The sequence below is a fragment of the Tupaia chinensis genome, unplaced genomic scaffold (assembly GCF_000334495.1).
Source record: "Tupaia chinensis unplaced genomic scaffold, TupChi_1.0 Scaffold000494_1, whole genome shotgun sequence".
In the NCBI taxonomy this organism is placed as follows: domain Eukaryota; kingdom Metazoa; phylum Chordata; class Mammalia; order Scandentia; family Tupaiidae; genus Tupaia; species Tupaia belangeri.
This window is the reverse complement of record NW_006160006.1, coordinates 1,048,876-1,073,431: the sequence shown is the minus strand read 5'-3', so window position 1 is coordinate 1,073,431 and position 24,556 is coordinate 1,048,876. Positions and strand designations below refer to the sequence as shown.

The 24,556-nt window shown below is 50.2% G+C and overlaps 1 long non-coding RNA gene across 1 annotated transcript; it reads left to right on the top strand.

The window, feature by feature from the left end:
* The first annotated feature begins 1,999 nt into the window (after positions 1–1,999).
* On the top strand, positions 2,000–14,938 carry LOC102495631 (uncharacterized). Its single transcript, XR_335688.2, has 5 exons — positions 2,000–2,235; positions 3,979–4,309; positions 9,181–9,302; positions 12,754–12,949; positions 14,588–14,938. It is a non-coding gene; the product is annotated as an uncharacterized LOC102495631 (long non-coding RNA).
* Positions 14,939–24,556: the final 9,618 nt, after the last annotated feature.

Sequence of the window (24,556 nt, the reverse complement as noted above, 5' to 3'; positions counted from 1 at the left end):
AGTCACCTGAATTTCATGACCTCTGAATTTCCTTCTGGTCTCACATTTTATGAGCAGGTAGGATGCACGGAAATATTTCTAAAATCTAAGAGGTTTAAATTCTCTGAGTGTCTTCATCTAGAATGGAAGGAGGAGAAAGAAAAAGAGCTGATTTACAGGTGAGACTTCCCTGAAGAACCATTTTTTTATTTCTAGGTTTCCAGTGTGACGATATTACCTCTCAGCTTGGCCCATCCCTTGTAAACTGAATTGCCTGAATCCACGCTGCTCTTTGTGTTCGTTTTCCTTTTGTTTTTGTTTTTTCTTTCTGTACCTTTTGGCAAAGTCTTCTATAAATGTTTCAGTCTGTTTGAAACTGTGCTATTAAATAGTATGGGTTGCATCCAGCCATATGGTGGACAGCTAAAGGGGCGAACTGCCCATCCCACTCCACCCAGCTGAAGTCAGAATGGCGTCAACTGATAATCAGTGAGTCACACCAAGAACACATGCAGCAGTCAGAGGCAAAGCTAAATACCTAGTTGTCCTCTCTCCAAAGAGATTTTTCTTTTGATTTTTGCCTTAGAGGTCATAAAGTAGATTCTCACTAAAACTGTAGAAAACAGTGGCTTTTCCTTCTAGAAAATTCTGGAAGAGGGGAGGGGAAGAGCTCTTCTGCATACTCAGAGGAGATACTAGCCTTTTCAGCATAGGCCAAGATGTTACACTTGCAGGAAGATGATTATGACCTTAAGAGAGTGGAGAAGATTTCAGTTGGTAGATGGAACTTAGGTCCCAGGCAGTGAGCCTTTCACAGTGTATCATGGCGATGGGTTGGGGTCTTGCCCACAGCCAAGACACCATGCTGCTCCCAGGCACTGACGTGAACCATATGCCAACCCTGTCCAAGATGGCTGGATTGTTCAAGAGAAGAGGTACCTGTCAGGAAACAGGGACCAGTCTCTCTGATGAGAAGGCAAATCCATGGTGGCCATGGGAGACTGGTGCTCCTCTCCAGTGAGAGCGATAATGGCTGTGGTGGGACCAGGCATGCTCAAGCACACAGCAGGTCAGAAACCACCAGCCCAATGTGGCCATAGCAGTTTCATCAGAATGATCACAGATCATCATCCGGGAAATGGTGAGGTTTGGTGGCCAGGGATTGTTGGCTGGTGGCCTGGCAACTTGGACTCTCCCAGAATTTTCTACAGACTCCAAAGCAGAGAGGCCAATGGCAATTCTCCTGTTTTCCTTGGTCTATGAAGGTGTACTTCCTGGAGGAAGGAAGTGCTTGAGTCAATAACATGCTGTGAACTGCCTTTCACAAACAGTGCAGTCCTGGAAGGCCACTGCTGTCATTGTCCGCCCACCTGTGATGGCACGTGTGCACATGCATGTGTTTATGTGTGTACAGATGAGCACCCATGTATGTGCTCCCTGACACACATGCACTTGTGCCCTCCTGGTGCACGCTCCTGGCTCTGGTGGCAGGTGGGGCCTCTGCCATCATACAGCCGTGCCTTCTGTTCGGGCGGTTTCCCACCTCTATCATTCACAGTAAACGTTCCAGGCACTTGACTTTACGACTCTTCCATTCTGCATGTTAAGTAGCTGACACAGACAGCCTCCCGTGATGGCAGGTATACAGCCTGCAGCATTATGAGAGACAGAGAAGGGTCTTTCATGTCATGCCACGGAGCTTCTTAGCCCTCGGATTTTCCCCAACTCAAAGGTACTCGTTTATCAGGTTAGGGGGAAAGGACGGGAGGGCTAAAATGAAAGACAGGATCAGGCCAGCAGGTGGCACGGTGGTTAAGGCAACTGGATCCTACATGGTTGACTCTGCGGTTTGAGTTCCAGGCCCACCACCTAGAAAAACACACCGGGCACATGTGCATTTATGCTCAAAATCCCAGGAGGAAAATGGAGAAGGGACTGCAGCATGGCAACTCCCTGAAAGGTGCTTTCTCGCTTTCCCTGTCTCTTTGTCTCTGGTGAGTGCACGTGCCCTCTAGCAAGCTGTAGAGAGAGCGAGAGGATCGAGCCCTGGGCGTGCTGCTGACCGTGTACAGAGGGGGACCGCACAGGCCCGGTACCTGCTCCTGCTCTTCACAAGCCTGGGGCTGCATACCACCGGAAGTCAGGCTCATATCACCGGAAGTCAGGCTCATATCACCGGAAGTCAGGCTGCCGTTTGCCACGCTGACGCCGCACACGGGGATGCCCCCATCACTGTCTAGGTGACATCGTTCTCAGGTAACAAAACCGTTTGCTACTCCCAGGTGGGGCTCTGCTTCTAGGAATGTAGACCCCCTCTCCTTGCCTTCTCCATCCGTCTTCCTCCCCTGCTCTCCTCCCTTCCCGCTCTCATCTCTTGCCTGGCGTCCATTCTCCTGGCTCCTGCCCTGGACGCCCTCTACACTTGCAAAGGGATTCTGGCAACTCTATGTCTGGGTTTCAGGAAGGACAGGGGCCATCTCGAAGGCAAAGAAGGAGCCTCAGGGACCGGAAGGGCTGCCCCACGGATGAGCCCCTGGTGTGGCTGTTTCCTCTGCGGGCCCCCCAGCTCCTTCCCTCCGCGCCCGCCCGCGTGCCCGCGCTCCCACGCACACCGCGCCCGCCATGCACACCGCGCCTGCTGGGCTGTGAGCGCTTTTGCGGAGTCAGGGTGTGATTGAGAGGCTTGGGGACCAGCTGTCAGAGAGGCATTCTTGCTTCTCTTTCCCATTTCCCTGCTCTCCTGGCCTAGCAGCCAGGTATGAAAACAACAGCACTCCGGGTTTACGCAGAGCTTCTCATCCAGGAAATCTCAAAGCGCTTTTGCCAGCCAGGCTGATTGCGCTCATTTTTCTGGTGGAGGGAAGTGTCTTTTCTGGAAGAGAGGCAGAATGCCAAAATCTGTTCTGACTCCCCTGGGAAGAGCCCCAGAAAGCCCAGCACCCCTCCCCTGGACACACGGCCACTGCCTGCCAGGCCTGCCCAGACTGGGTGGCTTAAAGTACCAGGGACGCCATGCCTAAGGCACCTCCAAAACTAGGAATCCCACCGGGAAACCACAGGATGAGGGAGGACAAAGCTCCTCCCTACAGGGCACTTCTTGCCTTTCTAATGAGGTAAGAGGCAAGTCTGAGCTGCTGCGACCTCTGCAGCTGCCAGTTTCACAGGATTCATTCAGTTCAGCTCTGGAACCCTGAAAGACACGTTCCTCTCGTGAGAGTGCAGGGTCTCACCGGATCGTTATTCTGTGACTCTGGGTGGCCAGAGCCTGCCCGTCCCTTCTGCATGGACATAAATATCCCTCGGATTGCTTTCCTTCCTCTAGCTCCCTACCTCACGATGAGAGGCAGGTCTATGGATCTGGGGTGAGTGAGAAGGGAGAGAAAATAAAGGAGAAGGGGGATGCAGGGTGGTAGAGGAGGGGGGGATGCAGCAGAGAGAAAATATTATTGTGAGGAGCAGGAGGAGGGGCAGAGGGGAGGAGAGGAGGTGGGCCTGCTGTTTTTGTGGCCATCACTCTTGAGCCCATGCCCGGAGTTTTGACACTGTATGAGTCTGCTCGGCAGCCATGACAAAGCACCGCAGACTGGGTGGTTTAAACAACAGACATTTATTTTCTCACAGTTCCGGAGACTAAAATTCCATGCAGAAGATGCCGGCAGGGTTGGTTCCGCCTGAGGCCTCCCTCCCTGGCTTGTAGATGCGTCTTCTCCCTGTGTCTTCCCACAGTCTTCCCCAGTGTATGTTGGTCCACTTCTCCCCATCCTGTAAGGGCACCAGTCATATCAGATTAGGTTCACCTAATAGCATTTAACTTGCTCCCTTCTGCAAGGACCTCACCTCCAAGTACAGCCCCATCCTGTAGTTCTGGGGTAGAGGACTTCAGCAGCCCAGCAGGCAGGTAATTTGGGGAGGAGGACACACCTGAGCCTGTAACAGACCTATTATCTCCAAGCCTTATGATACCTCTTAGGGGTAGGGATTATTGTCTCCATTTTAAAGATCAGGAAGAGAGATGGACCACGGACCCAAAGTCATTCAACTGGACAGCAATGGAGATGGGTCAAGCACCAGACCCTACTTCTTCCCAAGGAGAGCTCAGTGGCTGTGCAGCACCACCTGTGGATGGAGGAGGAACGGCCAGCGAGTGGATGAGGAAGAGCATGACCTTCGCAGCCACCAGCCCCCACCTCCTTTGGTCACCCCATGACCATGAGCATCATGAAGAACATCTCCATGTCTCAGACAGCTCATCTTTACAATGTAAGGCTTGCAACAAAAAGCTAGCACCAGCAGTGAACACCACGTCCCCTCTTCCCAGGCTTTGTGTATGGTACGTACATATCTGTATGTGTGTGGGTGGGGGGGAATCTAAAGCAAATATCTATATTATTGTATAATACAACTTCCCAGAATCAGCATATGCACATATATGCACACTTACACCAAGACTCAAAGGGCAGTGCCCACTCCCACCTCTACGACTGCTGGGCAGCTTGGCCATGTTTTTCTATGAAGGTGGCAGACAGCAGGCTCCACAACCCTGACAACCTTACATCTGCCAATATCTCTGACTAAAGCAAGGACCACAGCCGAGCCCTCCTGTAGGGGGAAAGAAATACACTCTGTCCACAATGAGGCTGTGTCAGGGAGGCAGCTCCTGGGAAGGGTGAAGAACTGGGGCCAGCGACCCAATCTATTATAGTCCCTCTTAAGACTTCCTGGCCTTTATTAGCACCCTGCTATTCGGTCCCACCCTGCATTCCCCATTAATAAACCCATGAAAGAATACCAGCCTGTTCCTCTTAGGATGATGCATCCAGAGAGTATGTGCTGAGTCTGGGAATTGACTCCAGGGCTCCATGACAGTGCTGAGGTTAGAAATGCAATTAATCCTAGAGGGGTCAAAGGGTTAACATCCCCAACACCCTAACTCAGCGACGTTATTTACCCATGCTGTGTACATGATGCTTCAGAAGTCACAAGTAGCCTCTGCCAATAGACTGTAAAGATGTGATTAAATAAATTAATTAAAAAAAAAAAGAAGTCACAAGTAGCACCAAGTCCTCCCTTCTCTGCCTGATTATCCAGGTCCATCTCAGATGCTGCTGTAACCCCCATCTCCAGCTGAAGAGTAGAGCTAGTGGGTCAGCAACCCGCAGTCTCCTCCAGGGCACCCCATGCCCCTCCTCTGTGTTTGGCTGCTCAGACAGGTCTTTTAAGAACCTTTTAATTTAACAGGACCTTTGAGCTCCGTCCTTGGGCAAATACAATCACAAGCAGGCATGATAAAGTGATTTTGTAAATGGGCAGCCTGAGGCTGAGCCAAAGGGCAGCCAGGAGTCTGACAGAGCTTCCGGGACAACCAGTTCCAAGGGAATTGCAGTTTGGTGCAATCTTAAGTGGCAGAATCTCTCCTGACACCTACTCCTGCCCAAAAACAAGGAGCAAAGCTCAGTGTCTGGAGGACATTTTCCACCAATTAATGGCACATTTTCCCGATAGATCTCTGCAGAGATGCAAGTAGGAAGTGAGGAGGTGCAATGATACATATGTAAGGGATTATAAATGCACAGAGCTGATGAGATCACCATCCATTCGTGCATCGTGCGTTTGTTCACAATAGCCACCTTCCTACGTGAGGATTTCATGTGAGTGTGCATATTCCTAGAACCATAAATCAGACGCACAATCAACCCAATAATGGCGGAAACACTTGGGGATCAGAAGGTGAGCCTGCTGGTTCTGCTCTTTTCAGTATGAACTTAGGAGAGTCACTTAGTCTTTCACAGTCTCCATTTTTCATCTATAAAAGTGGGGTTAATGACCCTTGCCTTGGAGGATTTGGGTGATGAATAACAGAGTTGATGTACTTGCACTCGACAAGCAACTTTTCAATAAGGGAGTTTCATTTCATGCAACGGGGATGATGAAAACGAATATGGTCATTGTTTCACAGGTCTGAAAGCCTGGACATGTGGGAGTTATGCTCGGGGAGGTTTCACCTCTGAAAGTGAGATTTCGTGGGGACATGACAGACAGACTTGGTACACAGGAGGCTGCTTGGTGACAGCAAAAATTTTAGAAGTAAGGGGAGGTCATGCTAAAACTTTGCTTAAGATATTTCAGTAGCAACACAAACTTCCTGGAGTTGTCTAGCCAGGGTTTCGAACTTCCCCAAGTGAGGCTCTCTCCTGAGTACTTGGCCTCATTCCAGATTGCTTCTCCAAACATCCTGTCCTCTATCTGAGCCTTTGTGCATGCTTTTCCTTCTCCCCAGAACACCAATGCGACAGCTCGTTTGTCTGCATAACGCATTTATTTTGGGGGGATTTAACACAGGCGCTGCCTCCAGTGAGAAACCCTCTCAGACCTGCTCACATTTCAGCATGCTCCTCTTCCCGGATATCACAATTCTCCAACATCTCCCTCACCCTGCTCCAGGGTAGTGCCATAAGAGCTCTTCAAGGATGGAGTTCCACACCTCTCCAAGGAAGAAGCAGGACGGCAGGGAGGAAAGACCCATAGGAATGGCATTGGAGAGATGTCTTTTCTCAGTTCCGGGCTCCAATCCCTGTGGCAAAGCCATTTGCCTTCGGAGTAAGAAAACCCACTGGGAAGGAAGTAAAATTTATTTGACTCTATCATGTGAATTATGAAGGACCTGGGACTTCTGGTACACCCACGCTGGGAAATGAGGAGAGCAAGATTCACCACCTGCTCTAGGTTCCTATGATCTTCACATTTGGAAAATTCATCAGGTCTTTGAGAAGCTAGGGGAAAATCCATGTCTATCATTCTTTGTCTTAGCGAACATCCAAGATCTTCAAGGTCTACTAGAATCAGTATCCCACAGACTCTTAAATTGGTAGGGAGCCATTTCATTCGTCTGCCTCCCTTTTCAGCTACACCAAGACACTTAATAAATAGCTGTTGCAGGAGCCAGGTGGTGGCACAGTGGTAAAGCACAGTGCTCTGTTTGGAAATCCCACATGAGAAGGTTCCCGGTTTGAGTCTGGAAACCTCCCTGAATATGTGAGGCACATGCTCGCCCATGATCTGGGGCTGGCTGAAATTGGGGGTGGATGGCAACATGGAGAGTCTACCAGGGGTGATCTTTCTCTGTCTCTGTCTTTCATGGATGAGATAAAACACTTCAAAACATATGTAACTGTTGAATGAACTGTTGATAGATAGAATGGAAGAAGCTCATGGTCTAGAGATGGAGAGAGTCCTCTGAGGCCCCACAGCCTGGGGAGGGTCAAAGCTACCTCAAAATCCAGCTGTTCTGAACCCAGGTGTCTCAGAACGCCATCTGATCTTCACTGTATCTGCGGTCTTATTGTCAACGAAGTAGAACAATCACATTCTTTTCCATTTAAAATGTTATTGTGTGCTATTTCGATTTCAAAAGTGAGACAAACACACACTGCAATGAATCACTGAGTAACAAAAAAAATACACTCGGATGGTAGACTCCAAGTTTATTTTCCATCGGGTGGACACACACCGTTTATTGGGTAAAGAAACCGTCCCAAGGACAGCCTTGCCTACCTCCTGAGCATCAGAATCACATGGTGGCCACAGTCCCCGGGGTCTCTGCAAGGGGGAGGTGTTCCGAGGTTAGAGATTATTTCTGCAAGGTCTGGTTCCAGGGAAACAGAGCCTGAAAACCTCAGACTTCCTCTCTTATTTTTGTTTTAAATATTTTATTGAAGTAGTAAAGGCCATCCCATAAATCTGAAGGCAGAACAAAGTGTTTTGAAAACACATAAAATAATATTGTTCTCAGAACCCTGATGTGTCCTTAGAAAAGGATCATTCTCCTAATCCACTTCTCCCTGTGGTCCCGGCAGGGAGCTTTCAGAGAAGTGCTTGAGAAGGTAGAGAGTGAAGCACAGGAGTCGCCTCCAGGCCAAGGGGCAGAGAAGCGCAGTGAATGACCAGGAGCCCCGGAAGGGCCGCCCACACCGCCCTTCCTCCCGTACCAGCAGCTCGAGAGTGGGGGCAGAGGCCTGCAGTGGCAGAGCAAAGACGTGATCTCGGCAAGGCTGCCCCGACATGGGAAGGTTCTGGGTTTGAGTAGAGACCTCCCTGGCCCCACTAGGCATGTGCATGCCTATGATCTGAGGCTGGCTGGGGTGAGGATGGATCATGATGTCAAAACCCCATCAGGGTGCCTCTGTCTCACTTCCTCGCTCTCTGTCTCTTATGTTCATAAAATAAGTAAATCTTTACCAAAGAAAAATAACTTGTTGCGGGGGGTGGGGGAGTGTTCCAGGAATGCTGGGCTGGAAGAGGTGAGGCTGTCCGTGGGCTCATGACAAAATTTTGTGGCCTTCATCACAGGCTGCCTGCCACATGACTCTCTTGCACAGGGCAGGGGAAGTGCCACCACCTTTGTTTTGTTTTTCATGAGAAAGGGGGGGGGGGCGGAGAGGCAGACACCTAGGTGCCCTAGCAGGGTCCCCATGCTGTGATTGACCCCATCCCCTGCCAGCCTCAGACCATGGGCACACACGTGTCTTCCATACGCAGGGGCTCTCTGGACATAAAGGTGGAGCCCTCCCTTGGAGACCAGCCCCTCAGAGTGTCACATCACTGCTGTGTCACCGTCTGGCCCTGAGAGCTCCATCTTGACCAGCTCAGTCTGTCAGTGGTGGGGCTAGAGCCCTCTCCTCAACCGGTCTACTCAGACCCATGTGCCACTGTCACTCTGGCCAATGGGGATGGTGGGCCAGGTTCCTGTGCTCACCTTACCCCTCCCTAACCCTGCTCCTCCACTCTGGCCTTCCATGTGACCTCACTCCCAGGAGTCCGGGACATTGATGCAGTTCCCATCTTTCTCTCTTATCCCAGCCATTTCTAAAGAGAAGGGTCTGATCAATAAATTCTCCCTGAGATATAAAAGTCTAATAAAGTTTAATAACTTGCCTCTCCCAGGAGGATTTGCATTTTAACAGGGGAATAGCAGTCTAAGCTAAAGAAATTAGGCTGTAATGGTACAATTTCAGGCACCATCAAGCAGCTGAGGGAGGCATTTTTGGTGGGAGGCTGGACCACCCCAGCATTCCTAGGGCAGCCTACTGGAGGTCAGGAGGGAGCTGTGAACATACCGATGCCAAGGACCCTTCTACAAAGCCTCTTTCCCAGCACCAGGGGGTGTGCTGCTTCTCAGGCCCTTATTCTTTGTCATTGTTTCAGCCTGAAGACATTCTTGGGGCCCTAGAATATGACTGGAGACCTTTTATACATTGACAGTTCCAAAAAGCCAGCGATAGCACGAGGATCAAGGACACAGCCCTGGGACGAGCAGTGATACAGTGGTAATGCAACCGGACCCTCACGGGGAAACCCTCTAGGTTCCCAATCCGGGACCTCCATGAACGCAGCAGGGACACACGTATGCCATGATCCCGGGGGGCTGAGGCTGGGTGTGGATCGCTGTGTGAGGACCTGTTCGGGAGCTCTCTCTGCCTCTCACTCACTGCTTCTCTCTAATGAAATAAGTAAATACACTTAAAAAGGAAAAGAAAACAGCCCCGAAGTCAAGCTGCCAGGTTCCCCACTGGCTCTTGAGTTGAGGCTGTGTGGCCCTCTACAGGTTGCTTGTCTGTAAGATAAGACTAATAACAGCATCTGCTTTTCAGGGGGGAATGGGATGCTATGTGCAAAGTCACGTGAGAATTGCTTGGTAATTGTTCAGTATTATTATCAAAATATTGGTATCTACACATTCTAAGAGCCCATAGCCCAGAAGCAGAGAGAAGCAGACAAACACCTCCAAGCACACTGGGATTCCCCCCACTTCCAGGCTAGCAGGGGCACAGTCATGCCAGAGCAGTGACTTCTGATGAGGGGCAGGAGACGGGGTGTCCAAGCGACAGCAAGTGTGGTGTCAGCGGAGCACAGATAGAAAGCAGGATGAGGCAGGTTTCACGGGATCTCGAATTCCGAGGAGCACTCCTGGTCTTCTCAAACAGGCCCTGCTGCTGTGCTGTGAGAAGCAATTCTGGCATGTCAAGGATGAGCGAGAGTCAAAGAAAAACTAGAAAGTTGTCTCCAAGTAAAACATTTTTTAGAAGTTTCTTCACTATTTCTTCAGGGGGAGAGGGAGGCCCCCAACAGGGTCTCCATGCAGTGCTCCAACCCCCAGTTCCACCCAACTCAACCTGGTAGTTCAGACCTGCCGAGTTTCTGCTCTCCCTCTGGCCCTTTCGCTGGCTCTCTGGTTTTCTGCATTCCTGGTACGTCTGAAGTTCTCAGCTTTTTTACTAAAATCATAAATCTTTTCCTAAGTAAGAGATGGACCTGACTTTGTCTACCAGCATTCAAACCACCAAAAACCCACTAGCCTCCCCTGACAGAGCAGTAGTTACCTTCCCTGATGGTTTGCTCTCCCCGGCTGGGGTTCGGTTCTTACACACACTGCTCACAGCCCAAATCAAACCGTGACGCACAACCACCGGGATGCCGTGTGGAACTCTATGCTACCCTACCTGGGCTCAGCCTGGCTCACCTCCAGGGTCTCATAATGAGGCGTAGAGGAGATGCCCACCCCCGCCCCCTCTGTGCGACACTGCCCGCAGGATTCGTGACAGTCTCTCGGAGAGGAGCGGTAATGGAGTTTTTATTGCTTGTGCTTCGTTGCATTTGATCCTAATGCCAGGAGGTTATTGTTCAGATTGGTTTTCAGGTCAATGCTAATTAACTTTATTAATGCATTTTTGGTGAAGGGAAAGCAATAGGGCCGAGTTCTGTTCATATTTGTCCGGTCCTTACCGTCAAGCGACATTGGACGTGGCATGTCTATTTAGAATCTGATGTTAAGGGGCAGTGACCTTTCTGGATGGCCCAGAAAACAGAGAGTGGAACGCACAGGTCCAGGAGAGGGTTATCTCCTACGGAAAGGAAGCAGGGAGAGGAGGAAACCACTCCAGCGAGATAAAGGCTAAACCTGTGGGGGAGTGGAAGGAAAAGCAGAGTGCTATGCTAAGGCAGCCCAGAGCAGGAGGGCGTCCTGGGCTCAGGCCCCTCCACCCACAGGTGCCCCAGAGCCTTTCCCCAGTCTTGGTTCTTTCCTCCGTAACTGTCTTGCCTCCAATTGTTTTGAGAAGGAAAACCATTTGTGAATGTGCCAAAATACAGTGCTCAGCTTGTATTGCGTTCTCAACATAAGCTAGCTGAGTTTTAATGGGGTCGGCATGTCTGAGGTGTGGGTTCTGGGGTCACTCATCCTTTGTCTCAATAAACATTTGTTTAGCTGAATGCACTGTATCCCAGGCCTAGCTGTGACAAACGATAAAGCACTAAGCAAGACACAGGTGATCCTTGTTCACCCTTACACTCTGAGAGCGGTAGGTCCTGTCCCAGGACAGGTCCTAGAAACTACCTATTGCCTTTAGGTGAGCAGGCTGGAGTTAACTGCTGCCTTCCTGGGTAGAGTTTTGACCTTATAGGTCAGAACCAGCATGCCTTATAGCCCTTGATATGACCACCTCGGACCTCTGACCTTCGTGTGGTATACCCACGATAAAATGGATAGATTTAAGCTTATTTTTCTTTCTTTCTTTTTTAAGAGATTTTTGCTATAGGGCACATGCGCTCACCAGCGAGACAGAAAGTGAAAAATCACCCCCCAGAGGGATGGCCATCCCTCAATCCCTCTCCAATCTCTCGTGCTTTGGGGCACATACACATATGTGCTCAGTGTGAGTTTTAAGCTGCGGGTCTGGGACTTGAACCACTGTCGACAATGCGGGAGTCCAGTAATGTATCTGCTATGCTATCTGCTGGTCTCTAGACTCACTCCTGTTAACCCCAGCTCCAAGAGAGACAGAACTTGTGAAGAGACTCAAATGACCTTTCAAGAGTGTAATGCAACCTGTCTCATGAGAGGACCTCTCTTCATTATAGTGCCAACCCAGAAATGATCCCACCACTTCCAGAGAAAGGGAAACCATACTGGGAGTCACCGTGCTCTCTTGGAGGAGACTGACACTTGAGGTCATTGTTCTATTTTATGAGTTAGGACCCCACCGTGTCAGAGATCTCTGAGTTGCATTGGTTTCAGAGTCTTTGAGTTCCCCTAACCCTACGTGGTATATGCCTCAGAGTGATTTCCTGAAAGACACTCATGAACTTCATCAACAGCCAAGTGTGGGGAATCTCACATCCTCCTCAGCCTTGAGAGAAGGAAGGAGAGGGGCTTTGGAGGGCAGGAGGAATGGGTGTGAGGGAGGGCCCTGGCTAAGGAAAGAGCACACTTCGCCAAAGGAGAGCATGAAGCCAGGCACTCACGGTGAATGGGAGCCGACGAGGGAATCAGCACTGTAGGTCACTGTACTTTTCCTTTCCTCGTTAAAAGAAAGCAGAGTCTAAGACAAAGCAGCGCAGGTCTCAGCGATTACAGAGCGGTCATTTCAGCAGGTGTCATTGTAATGCCACACGCACGTCTTCCTGTGCTGCGTACACACACCACAAATACAGCCACTAGATTCCTTAAGTCTACACAAACTAGCCCCAGCTCCAAACCTCGCACAGCATGGGTGTCTATGAGTGTGTGGCCCGTGCTCACACGCTTCACAACACAGCCTCTAGCACACACTGCAAACCCTAGGGGGGAACCAAACAGCCATCGGAGGCTGTGCTGCCTTGCTATTTCCATTGAGTTTTTTGACAAATGCATAAATAATAAAATAGCAATAAAAACACCATGATGGTTTGCCTGCTGACATGGAATGGCTTGTCTTGGTAATTCCTCTTCCATTTCCCAAGTGGCTCCCTAGATCACAGGACAGAGTAAACACCTTTCTCTGTGCTTGGAACCATTGTGCAGTCTAAAACTAACCACACCCCAAGATGCCAGGCCCACAACTGGGTGACCATCTGCGATGTCGGGAAAGCATGCTGGCTCGTGGTCAGCGGTCCTGGGTTCAAGTGTCCGCTCTGCCACCTCTACCCAATCACCTCGGTGAGTTGCTGGGTTCAAAATGGGAGTAAGAGCTTAGTCGCATTCAGTGAGAGCGTGGATGAAGTCCAGCTTGTGTGATAAGTAAGGAGGGCCCCCGCTACTCCTCAGTGTTAGCCTTGTTGACTTGAGGTCCCCTACTCGATTTCAACAGTTTCCTTTAAAAGTATGGCTTTCCAGTTATTTGTTTGTTCAAAGTGAAGTTATTAAAGATTAATTATCTTCAATTCTGACAAAAAATTAAAGACACCCTAGGGTGTCTGTGTATCTAACCTAAGAAGATTAAAAGACTCAAATCCTGTGAAATATAGATAATAATTCCTAATATTTGTACAGAAATTTCACTTTTAAAATCATTTTTGTGTAAGTAGTTCCTCAAGATCCCTCAAAAGAAGGAAAGGCTAGGGCAGAGAGACAGCCGAGCTTCAGAACAGGTTCCATCCTGTCAGAGCTCTGAAGCCTGCTGCGGGGGAGTCGTCTGGCCCCATAAACTGACTGTAGGAAGCCATCTCCATGGACTCACTGGCCCTGGTTGGCCACCGGGTGCTCCGAGCACCTGGAACCACAGCTCAGTGGTGAGGCAGGTCACAGGCTGGCTGATTTGTACGCCAGAGGACCCTCGGACACACAAGACTGTCTACCTGTTGGTTCTAGACAGCCACAAGCTTCCCAGGCAACTTCCGGTGTGTATCAGACTAAATTCTTCTGCAAAGGCTGCAGCTCTCACCTGCCACCCCACCCACATGCCCTTTCTGCCTTGATGTCTTTGAGTTGCAATCTTGAAGGAGAATGTCTGCTTATGTGTCTTGGTTGACTATTGTGGTTCACATTGAAATATCTGCACCTGTGCAAATCATCAAAATAGAAGTTTAGTCAGCTCATAGTTGGGAGGTCCAAGGTCCAGAGGCCACGTCTGGTGGGCATCTTGCAGGTCCTGACCATGCCACGGGGGTGAGAACAGAGCAGAAAAGTTGTCCATAAATCTCTCTGCTCTGGACTCATTTCCTCTCCTTATAAACCCACTAGATTCAGTCATGGAGGACCTCTCCCAATGATCATAGGCTCCCCAAAACCCCATCTGTAAACACCATAATTGACTCAAGTTTTTACCGTCTTAATTCCAATATCATGTTTCAACACATAAATGGGGGGGTGCACAAAAGATTTAAGATTTAAGATTCCTGATAGAAGTCTCCCAATCGCTTTACCTAGCAGGCAGTATGTGAGAGCGTCTCTCTCTCGCTCCTTTGCCACCAGCACTGAGGATCATACAGGTGTGTATCTGGGGGAGGGCGTAAGGAAGCCTAATTAGGGTACCTGCAGGGAGTACACAAGCATGTGACTTTCTGACACTGGAAAGGGGAACTGTAGAAACAAACATACTCTCCTGACGTCAGAGGGCAAGATGTCACCAGTAGGGTGCATTTTTTTTCCAGTTTGATGATGCTCTAAATATTGTAGTTTGGTAAGACCCAGGTCACTCTTCTGGGTAAGTGGGCGAGTCGGGAGCATGTCCCTAGGCTGTGGGCGGCAGGGCACGTTTGCCCCACGTTTCTCTCTCCCTGTGTGAGGCTGAGCACGTGGAATGCTGACGCCATGTCATTGCTTTCAAGTCTCTCCTCCTTTTGCTCTGCCTTTCAGGACCCATGTTGTACCAGAAAACCTCGATTAACCAGAAGAAGAGTGTGTTTTCTGAAGACCTGACTTTTTGGCTAATGGAACATTTATTTTATTGTTTATTATGTGCGATGCAGGGAACCGGCAAACGATGTGGAACAGGCCTTATGTCCTATTTAAAATCAAGTAAACTGGAGGATCTCTGTGAGGCTCCATGCCCAAGGACACATGACTGGGAAGAACAGAGCTGGTAGTTGAGCCAGGAAGCCCTGCCCCATGGTCCAAGTGCCAAACGGCTTCACTGGGCTTTACCTAACATGCTTCATTTTTTAAAAAGAATTATTTTATTTAATTTTATTTGTTTTAATTTGACCAGAGAGGGACAGAGAGAGAGAGAAAGTGAGAAAGCAAGCCTCCAGGTCCAAGACTCAAACTGCTGTCAGCCATGTTGGGAGTCCAGCTACCTAGCAGGCAGTATGTGAGAGCGTCTCTCTCTCGCTCCTTTGCCACCAGCACTGAGGATCATACAGGTGTGTATCTGGGGGAGGGCGTAAGGAAGCCTAATTAGGGTACCTGCAGGGAGTACACAAGCATGTGACTTTCTGACACTGGAAAGGGGAACTGTAGAAACAAACATACTCTCCTGACGTCAGAGGGCAAGATGTCACCAGTAGGGTGCATTTTTTTTCCAGTTTGATGATGCTCTAAATATTGTAGTTTGGTAAGACCCAGGTCACTCTTCTGGGTAAGTGGGCGAGTCGGGAGCATGTCCCTAGGCTGTGGGCGGCAGGGCACGTTTGCCCCACGTTTCTCTCTCCCTGTGTGAGGCTGAGCACGTGGAATGCTGACGCCATGTCATTGCTTTCAAGTCTCTCCTCCTTTTGCTCTGCCTTTCAGGACCCATGTTGTACCAGAAAACCTCGATTAACCAGAAGAAGAGTGTGTTTTCTGAAGACCTGACTTTTTGGCTAATGGAACATTTATTTTATTGTTTATTATGTGCGATGCAGGGAACCGGCAAACGATGTGGAACAGGCCTTATGTCCTATTTAAAATCAAGTAAACTGGAGGATCTCTGTGAGGCTCCATGCCCAAGGACACATGACTGGGAAGAACAGAGCTGGTAGTTGAGCCAGGAAGCCCTGCCCCATGGTCCAAGTGCCAAACGGCTTCACTGGGCTTTACCTAACATGCTTCATTTTTTAAAAAGAATTATTTTATTTAATTTTATTTGTTTTAATTTGACCAGAGAGGGACAGAGAGAGAGAGAAAGTGAGAAAGCAAGCCTCCAGGTCCAAGACTCAAACTGCTGTCAGCCATGTTGGGAGTCCAGCACCTTAACCACCACACCACCTGCTGGCCATGCTTTGTTTTCATATTAGACCTTGTTACTGAAAAGCTTCTAACCTTTTAATATGCATTTTGGCGAGTGACGTGGAGCGAAGAGGACAGATTCTAGAGGTCATTTTGAGGCGTTCTTAAGCTCAGTCCCAGCCGCCTGTGGATTCACCAATTACACGTTCAGGAGCCTGGGGTAGGTGTATCCTGAGCCAAGCATCCCATCATGCCCCACTGAGGCTGGTTTTTGTTCTTTTCCATTTTCTACTACATTGCTGCTATGAATCTGTGTTTGGAAAGAACACCAAGTTTTCAAGTCAGACACTCCCCAGTGCTCCACTGCCATTGGCTGGTTAACCCTACTCAACTTATTTATCTTTTTGTGAAGATCCTCAGAAACCTCTTAGATGGCTGTCTGGCACATTTAGACATTCAATAAAAGAGCTTCTATTGCTTTCTGATGCCCAGGTTCAGATCGCAGCCTCTTCTGCACTGAGGCTTGGAAGCAGCGCTGTGGGGAAGGGGGTACTGTCTAGTAGCATCCTGTTCTATGCAGGTAGGAGCGCATTCTGTCCCATATCCTGCGTGTCTGTGCTCGGAGACCCAGAGGACAGACCGCTCTCACTGCTGGCTGGTGCGGAGGATGTAACAAATGGCGGTCGCTGCATAAAGTTAGAGAAAGCACGTGGTCTGGTTCTATCCAGGCCAGGTTTCCGGAGGGCAAAACTTCTATTCGGGCTACATTTTGTAAGCCTATCTGAAATAATTTGAACTAAGGTCAATAAACATCTAAGTTTCCAATTGAATTACTGCCTGAAAACCACGCCAGCAGTGCTTCCTCCCTGACCCTGAACAGAGGGCGTGAGGGGTGGGGAATGGTCTACAGTGCTCTGATCTGTAAAATGTCTAACCCTGCAGACCATCTCTGAGCTCCTCCTACTCCTCTCTCCCCTCACTCACATGGTTTGGCCATGTAGCCTTCTCTCCTTCTCTTCAACACACCCGCTGTATCTTAGGGCTTTCTGCTACACTCCCCTCTACCTAGAAATGCCTTCCTGGTCCCTCATGGACTGACTCTTCAAGTCTAACCATATGCGTCATCTCTTGAGAAACCCTTTCCTACCACTCTACCTGTATGAGTACCCTAGACACCCAGTTTGATCCCTCATAGCAATGCTCCTTTCAAAACTCACTGATTTATTGTCTCACTCATTCTATGAGCAGAGATTGTGTTTAAGTCACTGAGTCCAACACAGTTCATGGTATATAGCATGTGTCTAAGGGAAAGAAGCTAAACATGAATGAACAAATGCCTTCCCAGTGGCAGCCTTACTGTAGATCAGGTATTAGCATGCTTTGGTGACTGCCTAACTTCTGGGCCTGGTGACCCAATTATGCACAGCGGCTGCCTCTAGCCGTTCCTTCATGACCCTGCTGCAACATTACAGAGTTCTCAGGCAGATGGCACCCTAAGGAACAGTGCAATATTGGCTTGCTCTTCTTGCTACAAATATCAAGAAAAAGAAAAAAGGAAAAGAAAAAGCAATTGATTTAAATATGTTTATTGTGTGGGTACTGTGTCCTCTGCAGAGCTGGGACTATGGCAGGAAAAAAACCACAGCTCTCCCATTTCAGGTCTTTCAACCTAGCTCATATCTGCAAGGTGTTTGAGAGGTTGCAAGCCCCTCGTCTTCCTTCCATTTTCCCTGTTTAAGAGATTCCTGGAGTATCTCTCCCTGTGGAACTTTCCTCTTCCTACGTGGCTCTGCTTCTCATTCAACAGAAAACCCAGTTTGGGGGCCAAGACTGGTCGAGCTGTTACCAGAGCTGGGCTGCAACTTGTCTTAGCTGATCATTCTCAGCACAGTTTAGGGTTAATTGATAGCTGAGTGCTAACCCTAAATCGCCCATGAGTTCACCGTGGAGGGCTAATCGTAGAACAGTTCAGAGAAATTGAAAGGTGGGTAAGTTACAGTTGCTCCCAGCTTCAGGTAGTTTATTTTTTACATTTATTTATTTATTTCTCCTATGAGCAGGAGAGACAGAGAGACACCACTTCCAACAGGGTCTCAGTGCTACAATCCACCCCCGGCTACAACCAACCCTGGGTTATGGGCCAACAGGAAGGCCTCTGAACACAGACTCAGAACCTCCCCATGTGGGGGAGGCCTGCAGGTGCCACTGTCTGGCCTCCAATATCATGTCATTTGGGGCATGTGGGAAGTCCACAAACGGATGCAAGGAACCTTATAAAAGGGACAACCAACTGGGAAGATTTAATGGGAAAAAATAATCACAGCAGGCTGGAAGGTCACGAGAGATGGGTGAGGCAGAACTAAGTTCAGGGTCACTCTGAGCAAACACAGAGAAAGGCGTAGTGGGGCCAGCAGGGGCTGCTTCGGCCATGCACCATAGGCTGGACTAGCCCTCCTTGTTTCCTCCAACCTGCCACTTTGTCCCCTCCTGATGACTGAGGATGCTTGCTAGCCACTGCCCTCAGCACCCCGACAGCACACGGTACCTCTGCCCGAAAATTCCAAGCGTTGAGAGGTAAAGGTTGCCATACGCTGATCCACAGGGATCAGGCCAGACCTGACATCACAGATAGGGCATATAAAGGGGCAGCACAGCGTTCCATCAATTCCCAGGCACATTCTAAGAAACGTCTGTGTCTGGTCCTATCAGACCCCAGAGCTGAGGAAAGCAGCCCTGTCCCCCTGATACAACCACGGCCTTGGGAGGAGAGGAGACTCAAGTACACCGTGTGCCATAGGTCAGAGAAGGCGCGATGGAGCGAGCTGGGCAAAGATCCACAGGGGAGGTGCCACTCGAAAGTTTCAGACAGAGTCTGGGAAAAATGGCATTTTAGAAAAAGAAGGCCATAGAACAGCCTACACAAAGATCCAAAGGTAGGACTGAGGAGGGGCCTACCTGGGGATCTAGTGGAGTAACTGGTAGGGGCTGGGGAGAGAGCACAGACTTACCTGGGAGGATGCAGGTTACTGCAGATCCGAAGAGCCAGATCCAGAAGGCTGGGCTTGGCGGCAAGGCCAGGGTGTTGAAGGGAAGTCAAAGAGCCAGCAGTGGATTGAGGTGGAGGGAGGCATGGCTGCGAGGTCCAGCTGTCCTTGCAGTTCTCAACCTATTAGAACACAGAGTTCAGACTGGGGGTTCCCGCAGGCTATACTCAGGGCCGACTTCCTCACATGCTTCCCTGGGAACCCGTGTAAGTTTTTTCCAGAAGCACAGCTCAGACCAGGCCACACGACATGATATGGACAGGAGGGAGGGTGACCAGACTCCCTGGGCAGGGACTCCCTGCAGGGGCGACTTCAATGGTGGCAAGCATGCAGACCAGGGCCAGGGGCCATGGCTGCACGTCCTCAGACCAGACACGTGCTGTAGTTCAGCTTTTCCTCACGGAGTCGGGTGCACATGAGCGTCTGTCTCCTAACGCTGGAAGCACTCAGTGGGCAAGAGTGTTCCCAGAAGCACATCACTGGGTCTCTGCCGAGCTTGCTGCCCAGTAAGCATCTGTCAGTGCGGTGGGTTCAGTCACATGGTACATCTTACTGTGGCCTCGGGTTGAACTCAGGACACCACCTACCTACCACCCCCAGCCAGTACTCAGGCCAGCAGTGCAGGCCCCTAATTAATGGCATAATTGTCCATTTCCACTCTGCCAACCCCTTTGCTGGCATGACATTGCAGCCTCCCCCCACTCAGGAGCCTCCTCTCTGTTGGTCATGCAGAGAGCTGAAGACAGTGATTAATAAATGCCCAGGATATCAACCCTTCACAGGAGGATGCTACATCCTCCAGCATGAATATGCATGGGCCACTGTGAGAGGACACGGTGGGCCACCAAATTGACAGGCCGGTCACCAGGGAGATGCAACAAGCTAGGTGCATGGAGAGGGTGGCCTTCCACAGCCTGCTGTCAGCCCCACCATTGCCTAGGAAGATCGGTTGGCAAATGGGAACACAGAGAGTCCACCCCATCCTTGTCCTACTCAGTGCCCCGAGGAGCTACTAGGACTTAAATTACCATTCCAGTAAAAGTGCGGAGAGAGTTAAGAGGGACAGGCTGTGTCTGTTAGCTGGGGCTCACTGCTGACTCTGTGAGGGCCATCCTGGGAGGGGTGCAGACAGCTGCAGAGGGGCAGCAGTGACACCCTCAGACCTCCCACTCACTCCAGGGGCCTTCCCTCGACAGCAGGCAGAGAGACCCCAGATATCCTTGTAGGGTGCTCACTATGGTTCCAGAGAAGCAAGCAGGAAGATACCAAGTCCTGACCCAACTCAGTCACCCATCCTCCGAGGAGATGGACTGGGACCCCGAATTGCACAATGAGAGTTATTCATTTCTAAGTTTTCATGGAACTTACAGTCCTGGACCAAATGTTGATTTTGTTGGAATGAAAGAATCCTAGATGGCTAGTAAATATTTGCTGACCGATTAGACCACACAGGGCACGTTAACCCCGTGTGAAGGAGCAACCCATCTGGAAGGAAGTATGGGTGTGCTGTGTCCATTCTTTACAGCTCCGTATGTCCTGTCCTGACTCCACTGTGCATCTGGGTGGGGCAGGAGGATGCCACACCCCCAACTGCACTGTAGAGCATCCAGAGGCACCCCCGGCTCCGCTGCACACGCTGCACACCTGCCCCATCCCTGCCCACATTCCTCATCTCTGGTTCACACCTCAGGTGTTGAGTGACCACCAGTTTCCCTTCTTGTTCCATACGTAGGGACAGAGAGCAAGCTGGACAAAGGTCTGTTCGCACAGCACTCACACTCACCTGGGGGAGTCAGAAAGGAAACAAGGAAATAGCAGGACCATGGCAGGTCCTGAAGAGCCTCTGCCTGCACCTTCCTCCCTGCAGACCGAGCACCTGCATGTCCCCTGGCTGCCAGAACGGTTAGAGCAGCCCAAAGAGGCGGTCTCTGGCTTCCGGAGTCATGGCCAAATTTAATCTCTGGATTGTTTTCTTTCTGAGCAGCTCTCAGCAACAGGATGGGGTGAGTCCACCTGCCTTGCAAAGGAGAGTTAAGAAGCTGTCTAGGCTGCACAGCAAAGCCACCACCCAGAAAGACAGGCTGATAGCTGTGAGCTTGGAGTTGTTCGTGGCCTGGATGGCTTCTCATTGAGCTCCTCTCAATCAAGCGTGTCAAGGGGGCAAGTATGGACCGAGGCCTAAAGTACATTCCCTTTCCCTCCTGAGGAAGTACTCAGCTCCTTCAGCAGGGGCAGCTCCATTCACAGACGTGCAGCCCGAGCCCTGAGCCTTGTACTTAGAAGGCTCCCCTCAGCTTGGCATTCTGTACTCACCCTCTTGAAATTCTTAATACTGTTGAAAAAAGACACTGCACTTTTCTTTTACTCAAGGCCCTGCCTTTCAGTGGTTGCATGAAGGCTGACTTCAGGTCCACGCATTGTTTCCCAGAGCCCCCTTTTCAACTCTAGAATATGAGGAGGTTTATGCTTGAAGGCTTCTTCCAGGCCTGATGCCCCAGGAAGGAGCCTCTGAATATCAGCTCGGGGCTAAGGCTCCTAGATCTAGAGATCAGGTTCTTGAGAAAGGGCAGCCCAAGAGCAGGAAGCCAAACCCGATTCAAAACCCACCACTGCTGGGGTTGCTAGAGTGACACCTGCACCTCTCCATACCGTCTGCCATCCTAGGAGGCTCAGAAGAGCCACCTAGAGGGTGGGGATTCTCATTTTATTATCAGGGTAGTACAACAAGAAAGAAACCACACACACACAAAATCTCTCCTCCCTTCACTGCACTTCATCCCCAAGCTGATCAAGACTGAATGAGGGGAAGCAGAGAACAGTGCGTTAACTTTTCATGTCCTCCCATCTGAGAGGCTCTTCAGAAAGCTGGGCAGCAAAACTCATCATGGGAGACTCGGAGTTCTAGATACACTAGTGTCATCTGTGGCAATCAGTCAGGGTGTGCATGTTTGTGCTGCAGTAACAAGTGACCCCCTCATTTCTCTGTGGTTGAACATAACCGTGGTTGGTTCTTGCTCACATTGCATCCAGTGAGGGTTGGCTGTGGAGCTCTACTCATTCCCAGTCCCCAAGAGACTCAGACTAATAGAAACTTCATCTCCCATGGGCTCACATAATCTCTGCAGGAATGGAAGGGGACTGATTAAGATGTCCCTTGGGTCTTAGAACTTTCACACAGAAATGACTTTCACATTTCATTGGCCAAAGCAAGTTGCAGGACCATAGCTTTGATGGTTATCCTACCATATGTCCAGAAGGAGAGAGAACTAGAAATAATTGGTGAGAGGGAGGGCAGCAAGTGGTGTGGAAGTTAAGGTGCTGGATTTCACATGGCCAAGTTTACAATTCTAGTCCTGGACCCAGCAGTTTGAGAATCATGCTGGGTATGTGTGCCCAGAATCCTGAGAGGAGAGTGGAAGAGAAGGAATTGAAGCATGGCCATCTCCTTTAGAGGGCGATTTCTCACTTTGCCTCTGTCAGTACATGTCCCCTGTAACAAAAGCTAAAAAGATAATAAAAAGAAAATTGGTAGATTAAAACCAATGGTTACCACATGTGTGAGCACTAAGGGTCCTTCTTTCCTACCATCCCTGGCATCCTAGAAGAAGGGACAATAGACAGGGTCCCACCACCTGTGAGCTGAGCACTGCCCTCTCCTTCTCTCCTCATAGGAAGGGCAGAGACCTTTCCTACCACCCCCAAAGAGTCCATAAAACCAAAGGAAATAATGGATGAAAATATCAGAGAACATGCACTGAGTTTCAGGCACTGTTCTAGAACTCTCCTCCTCACAGCAGGGCTGTGGCATAGGTCAGTCATCACCTACACTTCACAAATGAGGGAACTGAGGCACAGAGTACAATACATTTGTCCCAGATCATGCAGAAAGATCCAGCATCCTCCCAAACCTACTCTTGAACACCGTGCTGTGTGAAGGAGCATCCATCCACTGGGTCACTTCAACACCAGGAACTTCCAGATGCCAACGTCTCTGAACATCAGTCAGAGGAGAAGCCCTCTCCACTCTTCTTGGTTTCACATGGTTGGTCGGATCCTCCAGGAGGACACGGAAATACCACTGGCTCTTCTTGAGTCCCGCTGTGAAAGACAAACTGGGGATCCACCAGTGCCGATGGGATCTCGTCCATCTGTTCAGGAGCTCAGAATGTCAGGCAGAGCTGTCTGAGCACGGAAATGCCCACGTGCCCAGACAAGGGAGAGCACCAGCCACTGCAGCCTTCCCTTTACCCCAATCAGCTGGAGAAAGGCAGCAAGGACAGACTCCCTCCTCCCGGCTGCTCCCAGTTTCCATGCTGTGATGGCTGTGAACTGTGCCTGCCACGTCTCTGGGGCCACACTCCATGAAATGCATCTGTTATTATTGGTAGCCCTTGGTGGGCCTGGTGCTTGGTGGCTCCCTCTACCATCTCCCTCCCTTCCACGAGGCTTCTGAAGGGAAGGGCATCTGGAGAGGATCCTGCTCTTTGGGAAGGTGCACCTGGCAGGAGCCTTCACGTGCAGTGACTGTTCCTGGAAGGAGAAGCACCATGCCAGGTGCCGTGCTGAGCCCACTGACGGTCCAAGGCAGGTCTTTACCCTCCCTGCTCTGCCAGCCCTCTGCACCAACCACTGTGGGCTCAAGTTCCACTTCTGAAATACGGGGCCTGGTGAGTGAGAAGAGCTACGGAGGCCTAAAGGCAAAAGCCAAAACTGACAGCCTTATTGGTAACCCCCAGCTGAATACCTGCCACATGTAAGAAGATCACAAAGAATTTCTCCTCTCTGGCTGCATCTGAGGGCCAGCAGCAGCTCTGCCTCCTCCTAAACACAGAATCCTACCACTCTGTCCTTGAAGATGCCCTCCAGGTGAGTCGATGCCTTCTCCCCAGACGTGTTGCTTCAGGTATAAATATTCCCATTTTCCTTCCCCCTGCTCTGTGAAGGAGCTTGTTAGAGTCTCCCCTTTCATCAGGGAATGTGGTTGGTAGGATGAAAGCTCTAGAAGTCTCAAAGCTTGGGAAAAGGAGAAGCCAGCCACTGGGGCAGAGACAGCCCTGGTGGGGGTGAAGGGAGCTTAGCACCTGCCAATCAGGATGGAAAACGGCCTTTCTTCCCAGGCCCCAAGGGTGCTGCAGGGACTTTCTAGCAGAGGCACCCCACGGAGTACCTGGAAGGGGCCCAGCAGGCCCTAATTTCATTGGAGAGGATGCCAGCAGTATCTAATCTAGTTCCTGCATTAAAGAAAAGGAAAACTGGGGACCAGCGGTTAGCGTAATGGCTATGTCGCTGGACTCCCATGTAGTCGACCACGGTTCGCATCCTGGACCCGGTGGCTTGAAACTCACGCCGGGCACGTGTGCGCGTGTGCTCAGGATCTCGAGAGGAGAATGAAGGAGAAGGGGTTGTGGCATGGCCATCCCCCATGGGGGGTGATTTCTCACTTTCTGTCTGTCTGGCGAGTGTACGTACCCTGTAGCAAAAACCTCTCCAAAAAAAAGAAAAGAAAAGACAAGGAAAACTGAGGCCCAGAAGGGCAGCCAGATCACTGCTGTTGACATTCCAAACCCTAAGTCTGCCTCCATGAGCCAGTGGCCTGATTGCCTCTGGGACCCAGGCACCTGGAGAGGAAACTGGA